The sequence below is a fragment of the Egretta garzetta genome, unplaced genomic scaffold, assembly GCF_000687185.1.
Source record: "Egretta garzetta isolate BGI_Z169 unplaced genomic scaffold, ASM68718v1 scaffold170, whole genome shotgun sequence".
Lineage (NCBI taxonomy): Eukaryota > Metazoa > Chordata > Aves > Pelecaniformes > Ardeidae > Egretta > Egretta garzetta.
The window spans coordinates 1,186,860-1,198,839 of NW_009258380.1; positions in this window are offsets into that span (position 1 = coordinate 1,186,860).

The window sequence follows — 11,980 nt, forward strand, 5'->3', positions numbered from 1 at the left end:
GTGATGTTGTCCAGTGAGGCTGTGGAGATTCCATCCATGGGTGTTTTAAAAACTCAAGTGGACAAGGCCCTGGGCAGCCTGCTCTCGCAGATGCTGCTTTGAGCAGGGGGGGATGACTATAAACCTCCAGAGGTTCTATTCAACCTCAACTATTCTGTAATTCTGTAATGACATTTGTTACTTTGCCAGTTGTGCAGGATAAAGGGAAGAATGACCCCCAGGCAGCACGGAAAAGCCTGTTCCACGTTAAACCAATAGAGATGATGTCAGCCTTCCTTACTTGCCAGCAGACCTTATCTCTGAGAACTCGTGTAATTTGTTGTAATAAAGTGGCTGGTCTAAATGCATTTGCAACTCCAAAAATAATATTTCATTTCAAAATTAGCATATTTTCAATTAAGGCTCTCCTGCCTATTACAAAACAAGAAACATGCACATTAACTACTAATTGTTCTGTCATGGAAAAAGATATGAATTAAGCTGACAAATGTAGGAATAGAGCGCTCTATAAGTACAAGTGCTGTATGTGTGAAAGCTATGAAACAGAGCAAGAAAAAGATTGAAAATTAGTTAAACATAAGCTTGGCACTGGAGGAAGGATGAAAAATGAAGAAGGCAAGATACAGCCATCAAGGGACAGCGCTGACTTTTTCAAGCATAGATCATGGTGTTGGTTATCTTTCAAAATGTTAAGGTGTTCTGAAGATTTCTGAAGACAACCCTCTGAGAAATCATCTGTGTCACTGTTGCAGTGTTTGAATACCCAGAAGCTACATGGAAAATACATGAAGTTGTGCTGTGCATGCATTTATAATGTAATGTCAGCCTCAACTGTTGTCTAAAGATGACTTTGAATTTATTGTGAGCAGAGTCCTGTGTTCCTTCTCCTTAAAATATGTATTTATATTCTGATCACTTTTCTGAAGCTATAGCAAACCACTTTGGGCTACCCTATGCCATGTAGGTACTGCTCTGTGTTGGGGATGCTCAGTATCAGCCTGTCTAGCTGAGCCCTGTGGGAGTGACAGTGTGCAGACCACTAGACCCCTTCAGGAGGTACCGCTTCCCCAGGCCATGACAGGTTTGGACACCCAATTCTATTACCTCTCTTCAGACACATGGAAAAGTGGTGAGGATCTTGGTAATTCACTAAGCCAAGCTGTCACCTGTAGCTGGGCCTTGAAATGTCTAGTGTAAATCCTATAAATGAATGCTCACAAGACCAGACTTTGAGCTTGTACACGAGTTCTGGCTGTGGAAGGGTGTGAAAAATTAACCTACTAATAAACAAATTATACATCTGATCTGAAAAAATGGAGCCAAGCAAAGAGTAGCAACTACAGAAGAATTTTGGAAATTGGAAAGAACTTTGGGATGAAAAAGGATAACCTGGTAATTAACTGGTATCTTTAGATTTGCACTTGGTCCTGGCTGTTAATTGAGCAGGTCAGATTTTTATTTATTAATTTGTTTTGTTTAATATTCTCTGGACTTTGAGATGATGCCTGTTACTAGTTATTCAACCTGTGACCTTTGTTGCCTGGATCACTCTGTTGTGGGTTGGGGTTTTTTTGTTTGTTTTGGGTTTTGCAGTGCTTAGAACCAAGTTTTCAAAACTAGAGATAAGATTACAGATGCTTCTTTACTGCTTAGGCTTACCAGCACCAAAAACTTTATTTGTTCCAAATTATTTCCTAAGTTGTCATAATGAGAATAACCTTCATGATCTCTTTCAATGCAAATATGATTGAGACAGATGGTGACATCACCAGAAACTTCTCTCTGAAAGGTTAATCAGCTTCCTAACTAGGAAACCTCATTAGCCAAGAGCTGTCATTCTAACTCCAAAGCTCGCACCTGTAGTAGGGGAAATTGCCAAGTGGCACACAGACTTGTAGACATTAATCACCTTTCAGCCAAATTCCTTCTTTCCAATACATTTTCTTGCATTGCTCTCTCCTATCTGTTGCTAAGCATTGGAATTTTAATATTTGCTCTTTGCAACCTAATTTATTTGCTATCTAATTTAACTTCAATACATTTAGGCTGAAGCTTAGTCTGGGTTCTGGAATTTCATCTACCTGTGCAAATACTTATTTTCTCCAACTAAGCTGACACATATACACATACACTATTCCATTGAGAGACTGGCAAATTAAACTGCAGTGGTGTAGAAAGATATGAATGACCCTTACTGTGATCTGTTTCAACTGAGCCACTTCAGTACCATAGACTATTCCATAATATGTTCAGGCTGGGTGACACATTGCATTGATGCTTATGTCAAAACCCCAGATGCACATTTTGCAAGAATTTGGATTTGAATGTTGTTTGTTTCCTTTCCCTAGCTCAAGCTTTAATACTCTGATCAGTAAATCTGAAACGGTTTCACCTTTCTCCTTTAACATTTACACTGCTCAAAAGACAGTACCCTCACCACCATTTCATTTATTAAGAGGCATGTTTACAGGTAGTGTCAAGAAGATAGAAAAGCTAAGGACTAGTCATAGATACCAGGTGGGTGGATGGGCAGTCAGCCAGCCTAATCAAGCTGAGATCATAGGCACAAGATACTGCCCTCCTCCAGTGTTTTCTCACCATGCTACCCCTCGTGAAGAACTTCTGAAAATACACAGTGTTATAGCACTGCACTCCTAGTGTCCAGCTTTAACTGTGTTTGATTATCATGCTAAAATATCTATAAATATTCTTTCTAGGGGTGAAATATCTGCTCTTGAATAGGTTGATGAAATACATATGTTTTTATTTATTTATGCAATTTATATATATTTATATACTTATATAAAGGTAATCCTACTAATCTGTCCCAATTTTATTCTTTAATTTCAATTGGGCATGCAATAGGTTGCATACTGAAGACTAGGAACTTTTTTTTTCTTGGTACACTATGCTCAGGTTCAAGGCAAGGAAGCTTTTCCAACATCTTTTTACACTCTGCCTGACAGATCTGTGTTAGCCCATAATTTTTGTCAACATCAACCTGATACATATTTGAAATATCTGTGCTTTAGAAAGTTTATACAATATTAATGAGGTACTTTGGTTTCCTTTAGCTGTAGACACTTTAGCATCAAATCAGCCCAGTTCTGCAGTAGATTTTTTTAATAGGCATTTAAAAGGTAATTAGAGTATTAGTGGAAGACAATTAATTCCTGTCTGTACTTTAGAAATCCATCCTAAAAATACTCCAGTTTCAAATCTACTTTTCTTACTATAAATCAATTTTAGATGGCCAGCCTAAACTCTATATGAAAAAGTTCCCTGATCTTAACGTGACCTTCAAAGTGAGTCATCATAAAATAGTTATTGCACTTCTAAAGTTGCTGTTGAAAAGACCCTTGATACTACTTTAATTAGTACTTATTTGTTTATTTAATTGCTTATAATGGTTGTATGTTGCAAGGTGAGCTGGCTCTCTAAGCAGTGCTGTGCTTAGCACTGCCAGCACTTTCTAGGTAAGAGGCTGGGCTACAGCTTTGTTGGGTGAGCTATTAAGATAAGAAAAGCAAAGGTCAGGATTGCTTGTGAGGGAAGCAGAAGGCAAGTAAAGATTGGAAGGTTTGTTTGGGTTTTATTTTCCTTCCCTTCTTAAGAGAAAATCCTGAGAAACCTGATGAGAGAACAAAGAGTTGGAAGGACTTGAAGGTGTATAGGGTGAAAGAGAAGTTGGAGAGAAGTTCCCTTTTCCAGGAGAAGCAGGGGCTCATGCCAGCACCTACTGTTCTTCCTAGCAGAGACTGGGAGATTCCATCTTTCACCCAAATACTATTTTCTGTTACTAAATGAAATCATAGAAAGGAAAACCAGAAGAAATTACCTGCTCTGGTGGGCTGATGGGGACAATATGAAGAGCAGATAGTCTGAAAATGTCAGATACTGCTGTTTTAAGCTATTTCAGTTTGAAGAAGTTTGGAAAAAGGTTGAGGGGAATGTTTTCTTTCAAAGAGCACATGAAGGAGGTAAACACAAACATACTTGATGGTAGTAGGAGGACTGTTTGTGAAGGTTAGTAGACTATTATGGGTCAATGTAGGCAAACTTCTGGATTTATCAAGAAGCAACACTTTATTAGATAAATACTTTAAATTTGGCTATTTGGAACAATTTTTTTTAAAAAAGGAGGGCTGGAGGATTTTTTGGGGTGGAATGGAGGGTGGGGTTGTCCTTTTTTGGCTATTTACCACATCTTATTGAATCAAGCTCTTGTATATCTCTTGGCCTCATTTTTCTGCTTATGAAATCTCTTAGAAAACCTTGCTCTGGACTCCAGCTGTCAAGCTGCATCTAAAGCAACATAATTATTAGCAGAACAAATAAACCTCATTCAACTGTGGTAGAATGAAGAATATTTTACCTTCCTAAACATTGCCAGTTTTTTCAAACTTAAGGAGCATTTGTAATAATCAGTGGTTTGTGTACATTCGAGGTTGTTTGTTTTGTTTTTTTTAATGGTTTGCTTGGTTTTTGTTGGTCCTGATCCAATGCCCATGCAGGTAAATAGAGAGCTGTTATTCCTTCTGTGAGTGTTTTTTGCCCTTGCCATTCCTTTCAAAAGACTCATTTAAAACAAAGGGATTTTCCCCCTGTGTCATCAAAAGAAAGTTATTCAGGGATAAGTGTCTCAGTAACATTATTTTGGCAAAATGTCTTGTGCTTTCTTTTGATTAGATTATAAATTTTAATATGCTTAAAATCCCTAATAAAGTTTGGCCACTACCTTGAAAAGTTATGGCAAAAGTGTATCTGCTCACCAGCATGAGCACTGAAGTCAGAAATTCTCATGGGAGCAAACTGGTTGCTGAGAATAATAACAGGTTCACCCTAATAGATCGTTAAGAATAGTGGACTGATTGTTTAACTACTAACACCTAAAAAAACCAGCTTTTCCACACCTTCCCATTCCCCAGATAATAATTGCTGCCTTGAGGGTATGTAATATCTGTTTCACAGTTTTTTCTCAGGGCTCGGGTGCAGACATGTAATCCTCACACACTGTGCTTTCACTAGAATTTTCTTAGTAATATTATTCTTATTGCTATTTATGAAAAGCTTGAAAAACACACTTTGGATTGTTTTAGTTTTGCTTATCACTTAGAATGGTGACTACTAGACCTTGCTCACTTAGGGACCTGTGTTCACATGGTCAAGTGCAGACAGCTTCACCCTAGCTTTGTCCAGGTCAAAATAATTGGGTGCAAATCAATTCTTCAGTCCTAGTTCTAAGTGCTGTTGCTTGCAAGCCTTGCCCATGCTGTTAGCTCCTGCCCCTGGGTGTACTTTGCATAGAACAAGGCTGATGCTTGTAATGTGGTTGCATAGAATCAGGATGCCAAACTGGAGAGACAGATAAGGTTGATATTTTTGCCTTATATCAATTTGTAAAATAACTCAGATTTGTTGCAAACTAAGTTTCTGTCGCTGCAGCCAACATAAATAGTTTGGGCTGGTTATAGGGAATTGGTGATGATGCACAAATATCTGCACTTCCAGCTCAACCATTCAGTGACTGATACCACTTTGCTTTTACTTCTGCATGTCACTAGCAGTCAAAGTGAATAGAAACCTGAGTCTAAATAACTGTGAATGGATAAAGTCAAGTAGAAAGACACAACTACCACCATTTATAGAGCAACAGAGTATGAAAGCTATGGTTACCTATAGACAGGATGTCCTAAAAGCTTTGTTAAGCTGGTAAGAACTTCAGTAGGTAGATAACAGTAGTTCCCTTATAACCTTAAATGCTGGGTGAAGGCAGAAATACTTTCATTAGGATGTTATAGACCACCAGCATAGTGATGCTATCATGTAGTCATGATGCAGTGCAATGGGGAGCATTCAAGGGTTTCTTATACTGCTAGGAAAATAAGCATTAGCAATCTTTAATGCCCCTGATTCATGGAAGTACTTTGAATCTTAACACAATTGCTATAAAGAGACCTTGGAAAGGAGGGTTTGCCTCATACCAACAATTTCTCAGTTTTATTGCCCATTAAAATGATTTTATGCCTTGAAACCTCTGAGTTCATAATGGGAGAATTTAACTTTTCTTTTCTCTGTGTGTGTGTGTTGTGTTCCAAGTCTTTCCTATCCTTGTCCCTCAGAAGGAATTTCACACTTACTGTTGCACATGGTAGAAGTTCACTGTCAGTAAGAATGATGCAGAGTTAAGAAACAGTCACTGAACTTCAGTGTTAGATGCTTCACTTCTGAATAGATGTGACTTAAAATATTTTTTGCACCTAGGAGCTGAATGCCACTGTAGGCATACTTTTTCCCCCATCGTACAAAAACATTTGCTAGAAGATGAAACGTAGTACACAGTATTGAGTAAACTTGGTGATGCTGAAAGAAAAATGAGATGGGTATAAGCAGTTTGACATCTCTGAGTTTACAGATCATCTTTGTCAGAAACATGAACCACAATTATGTGTATGGGTTTTCTAATTTGAAGAAGTAAGGCAATTTGAGCTGTTGCCCAGACAAGAAACTATTCCATGATGCTGGTCATGTATCATGACATCAAGACAGATGATTGAAGGAGTTAGGCTTGACACCAGTGATCAAACTTAGACATGTCCAGAGGGAAATCAATTACATATTACCCAGCAGTCTGATGTGGTGAGAGAAACAGGCAAAGTTGCTCTGTGAGGTCTTGTACAAAATTCAGTAACGACTATGAATATGAAGAAGAGGGTTGCCTGACATATGCTAGGTCCAAATTGAAGTGGGCCTCCTTTGTTGGGAGAAACAATTAACTGGCACAGATCATTCCCAGTCTAAGACCAAAAAGAATTGGTATTTGAGGTGGTATGTGTACAATATCCTAAGTTTGTATACACAAGTTATCATCTCTCTTGAATTCTTGTGGGCTCTGCTAGTGAGTGTTGTGCTGCTGTTGCCTTGGCTTCTCAACTGGTTTTCTCACAAGGTGAAGAATTTGATGCCTTCATGGACAGAAGAGTGCAGAAATTGTGCAAACCATGTGTTTTACAGTATCCTTGCCTTCTTTGTCTGCAGTACTGACTTGATAATAAATCAGTGCATTAAGCTGAGTTGTCCCTTAGCCATCATCTTGGACCTTGCATCATGTCCTCCTCTTAATGTAAGCAAAGAACTTCCCAAGGCAAAGGTGGCATTTTGAGTTCTTGCCAAATGATATTGCGGGTCTGATGGGACCAAGTGAGATGAGCTACTCTGAACCTAAACATGGTTTCCTGCCTTCTCATTTCTTGCTGCACTGAACTCTGTCTAAAGTAATGTGCTTAAAAATGTTTGAATTGCATCCCAGTAAGCCCCCATAAAGTCTGAAAGAATAAAATGCAGTGTGTATCTAACAAGACACACACACACAATACAATTCAGTAATAACTTGGGAGGAGTTCAGCATTCATTTTTTGTGTCATGGAATGACCTCTAGCTTTTCCTACTTTTTACCTTTCTGTGTGTGTGTATACATATTAAGTGCAGGAATTGTGGTTTTGCTTTCCTCTCTTCCTTTCATTTTTTGCTTAGAAACCTGAGGTAGCTGGGGTTACAGCAGCAGGTACAAGTTAGCAGTTCATTTGTATTCTGTCAGTGCCAAGAGAAATATAAACTTGCAATTCATAATTAGCTGTGAGACACTTAGAAAACTGTACTCAAGTTGGTGGAATAACTTTTTGTTTTATTCCTCACAGTGCTTCTACTTTAAATTCCTCCTTGGGCTCTGCTATAGACTGTGCTGTGGATCTCGTACTAGGTTTTCCCAAGAACCACTTGGCAGTTTAGGTTCCTTAGGGTATGATCCAATAAACCCTTGCTCTCCTCTTAGTAGTAGGATTCACAAAAGGCTGTCTTCAGGAGCTGGTTATGGAAACACATCTTTCTCTTCAGTGGCCTGGGCATATACGTACAGTCTGTTGTTATAATAAATTCAAGAGTTTCAATAATTTCTTAACAGCGTAAGTACACACTCCAATGTATTATCCAAATGTGGTCTTTCTACCAGGATGCCTGTGTTAGTTACAGCTGTGGGTTGTTTAGCTGGGGGGTTTTGCCCTTTTTTTTTTTCACTGATTGATGGTACAGTCCCAAGCACACTTGTGACTGCACACACATAAAAATGTTGTAACATTATAACCTAATCTTCTGATGCTAGGCATAACGTAGTGATAAATGTCATCAGATCTATATGTATAGGTGTATAGGCAAGGTTTGTATTATTTTTTTGACTTCTAAAGACAAGGGAAGTAGGTTTTTCTTCAAAATCGTATTATGCTGCACCCAGTTGTATCACCTTATACAACCAACTACACCAACCAAGATTAGCTCCTAGGCTATCTGTTTTTCCCACGTTCAGAGCTCTTGTACTGTGTACCCATGGAAAAACATGAAACGATCTTCTGCTCAGATAACTCTTCTAATTGCAATGTGAAAAAGGAATTGTTGGGTGACTTGGTTTTTCAATGGACCAGGAAGCTTAACATCCTGCTTTGCATTTCCCCGCTTGCTTTCGATTGTACGTGCCAGATGGGTCCAGGTGCCTGTAGGGAGCTTTGGTGAAGCTGACAAACTTAGTGATGCAGAGATATCCAACAGATTAGGACCTCTGTCGAGACTGAAACTCTCCCAATGCCCAGGCCAATTTAAACTGGAAATAATATAATGAACTACTGTAGTTTATATTTATTTATCCTTGTGGATTTTTTCCAGAATTTTCTCTTTGTTTTTAGTATTCAAGCACTTAGGCATTTGCATTGTATTTTTCAGAAGGTGCTCTGAGTCATGTTCTGTGAATGTTGCTGTGTAAATCATGTATTTCAGTTGATTAACAGTTTAAAACCTTCTTTCCTTAGAGCAGTTGCTAAAATTAGTAACATCACAAAAAGGCTCTGTCTGTAAACTATGATAATGTCTTTGAAATAAAACATTTAGTTATTCACTTTGAGTTTAAGTTTACGCAAGCTATTCTGGTTTTGTTCGGGGTGGGTTCTCAAGCAGATTAGATTGCGTTAGTCCATAATGAATGAACGTATGGTGCTTTGAGACCTATCAATGTAAAATAACTGTAACAACTTCTCACTACTGCATTTGTTCACAATTAGAAAATCCAGCTTCTTACAATTAGTCTGGATGATTTCATTAACTGTAATCTTGATGTGGAACGTTATGAACAAGAGCTCCAATCTGAGCGCTTTCAGAGTTTATACTATAGAGATGATTAAGGAAAGTATGTCTGGTTTGTAATGACATTTAAAATGCATTTTTGCTTTGTTATTTTGCAGGAATTAAAATTAAACACTTCCATCTTCCAAAATTATGCAAAAATCTTCTACAATCTGCTGTTTCTCTTGTTCTTTCCTCCTTCCTGTTCCCATAACTGAATACATTAAAAGTTAAGTTAATGGAAAAAGAACTCTAAAACTCCAACCTTTCTGAAGCTGGACAAAATATGAAAGTGTTAAAAATAAAAATTACATCACGGTTGGTAGTAAGAAGAGAGAATGATTTGTATTTTACAATGCAATTTGAAGTTTTTCTCTGTAGCAGTTCTTGATTACATTTCAGCTTCAGAGAATTTTTTCTTTTCAGTAAGGTCTAACTTTTTCTAGCATGTTTTGTTCTGCATTGGTAGGAGGAAATTCCTATTCCTCTAGAACACAGTCCAGCTTTTTCAAACACTTACCAATTCTTCTTTGAGGTCAAATATTCAGGGTGCAAGTAGGACTCTTCATTCCTGGTTAAGAAAATAACAATATTGAGGAATTAACTGTACATACTTTCAGATGGCTGTTTTTCTGGCCCTTTTTTATTCTGAACCCAGAACAGAATTAAAACAGTTATTTTTTACCTTCTGAATACACCTGCAGGCTAAATCTTGTCAGCCTAATTTTTTTGTTGATTCATAATGATGGGTCCAGAATGCAAAAGAGAAGGACAGCACAGTGGGCAAACAGACTTTCATGATCAACTCACCTGAAAGGCAAGGTAACGCTTTCCTAGTGGCAGCACATATATTGCATCCAAGGAGGTGTGCGGTGGGGTATGTGTAGCTGATTTGCGCACCTTTTCCCATGCTTTGCTTTTCTTTGGCTTTAAATGGGCTAACTGTCAGTGGGTGTTGGGTTGACCCTTGATGCCTAAAGGACTGCACAACTGAACAGTTGGCTAGTCAAAGTACAGATATATATCCCTACCGTTTGTTAGGTGCATTAGAGCTGAGCATGCAAAATGCAGATGTGGGACTTACACATCACAACATTTGTCATGGCACACTGCATAACTATAGTCATAACATATCAGTAGCAAGAAGCTATTCCTGTGCACCTCAGATGGCAAAAGACATGGTGAGGCCAACTGTTTTGCTCACAGGCTATAGAAAGTTACAAATAGATCCTTCTCAGTTGCTGTAATCTGGTGCAGAAACATCGATGATGATTTACACCAAAGACACACCTGGTAAATTTTTTTCCTTACGCAGAGCATGCTTTCCTCTTTAGCTTTCATTAAACTCTTCATGGGGAATTGGAGTACTCTGAAGCTTTCTAGGGTATACAACTCATCAGAAGAGGGCTTGACTACCATTTGGTGTGAATTGGCATGTACCAGACCAATGTGAAATATCAGACTGATGTGAAATTACTTCGCTAAATATCAGGTGGCCACATGGTTTATGATTGCTATAGCTAGTAACACATTGTAATGACACTAAACTTTCAAGGAAGAGCTTCAGAGCCTAATGTAATATCCATCTGGTCTATCTGTAGCTAAAGAGAAAAAGGTATTGCTCACTTTAGTATTCCAAAGTATGTTATTTCTAAGTATGTTCCTCAAATTTTCTGTGTTTACTTGACTCTATCAGTTCATTCGTCTCCCAAGGTCAGTATGTTCACTGTTTCTCATTATAGCTGAATATGTCAGTGACTGTGCCTTTCCTTCTTTCCTTTAGAAGTAATGATTTTTCACAGTGTTTATTTTACACTCCTATCACAAGGTATCAGAGACAGATAAATTAACGTAAGGATGCAAGAGGATGATGATGGGAACATGTTTACTACTTCTTGTGTCCTCCTGGAATTGAAAACACTGTTCCTGGAGAAGCAAGATTTCATCCTCTTGGGAAATTCACTTTAAAATTATTAACAAAGTTATCTCTGAGTCTTCCATAGGTCTAATTCAAGATGGATTTCTTTTTTCTTCTAATAGCTTTTCAAAACAGTGGGAGGAAATGGGCTTCTCTTGTATTTTTCATTGTATAGCATATGTCATTGGGCTACATGTCGTGCTTTCCAGCTCTGCATAAGCCAAAATGTTTGGAGCTCTGAATGACATAAACATTTAATTTAGAAACACAAGGCACATTGTTGCTCCATGCATATTTATGGAGCTTCTCACCCTGTGAACTCATCCCAGAGGACTTTGAACAAAGCAGCACTCCAGTATGGTGACAACAAATTCTGATATAGTTTATAAAACGGAGGGTACTTTTTTACCAGTTCAAAGCCTCTATTAAAAGAATATGCTTCTTTATTTTAATTTGAAATTAGAGCACGAAACGCTCTTTTCCTTTCTTCAAAGGCAGAGTGAGTTAAACAGTGACAATGAATATAGACCTATTCTAATCCCAGAGCTTTCAGAGGAAAATTAATACCTGTTTTCTGTTCTTCCACTTGTCTGTCGTTCATCATTCTTGTGAGTTCAGATTCAATGTAGCCTAAATATTCCAAAACTTTAACTTAAAAATAAATAAATAAAAGGCAGGGTACTGCTTTTTTATTGGTCTTTGAACTTCAAGAGAGAAGGTGGGACATGTAGTCACGGTTTTCCCCATGCACTGTGTAGAAATCCCTTTTGTAGTAAGAGTTGATTTCTTTTTTCTTTTTTTTTTTTTTGGCAAATTGTGTATATCTGTTAGTTGGAGCACTGAAAATGATCTCAAATTTTGAGAGAAAACAATGAGTGTTGTTGGATAGATGTGGAA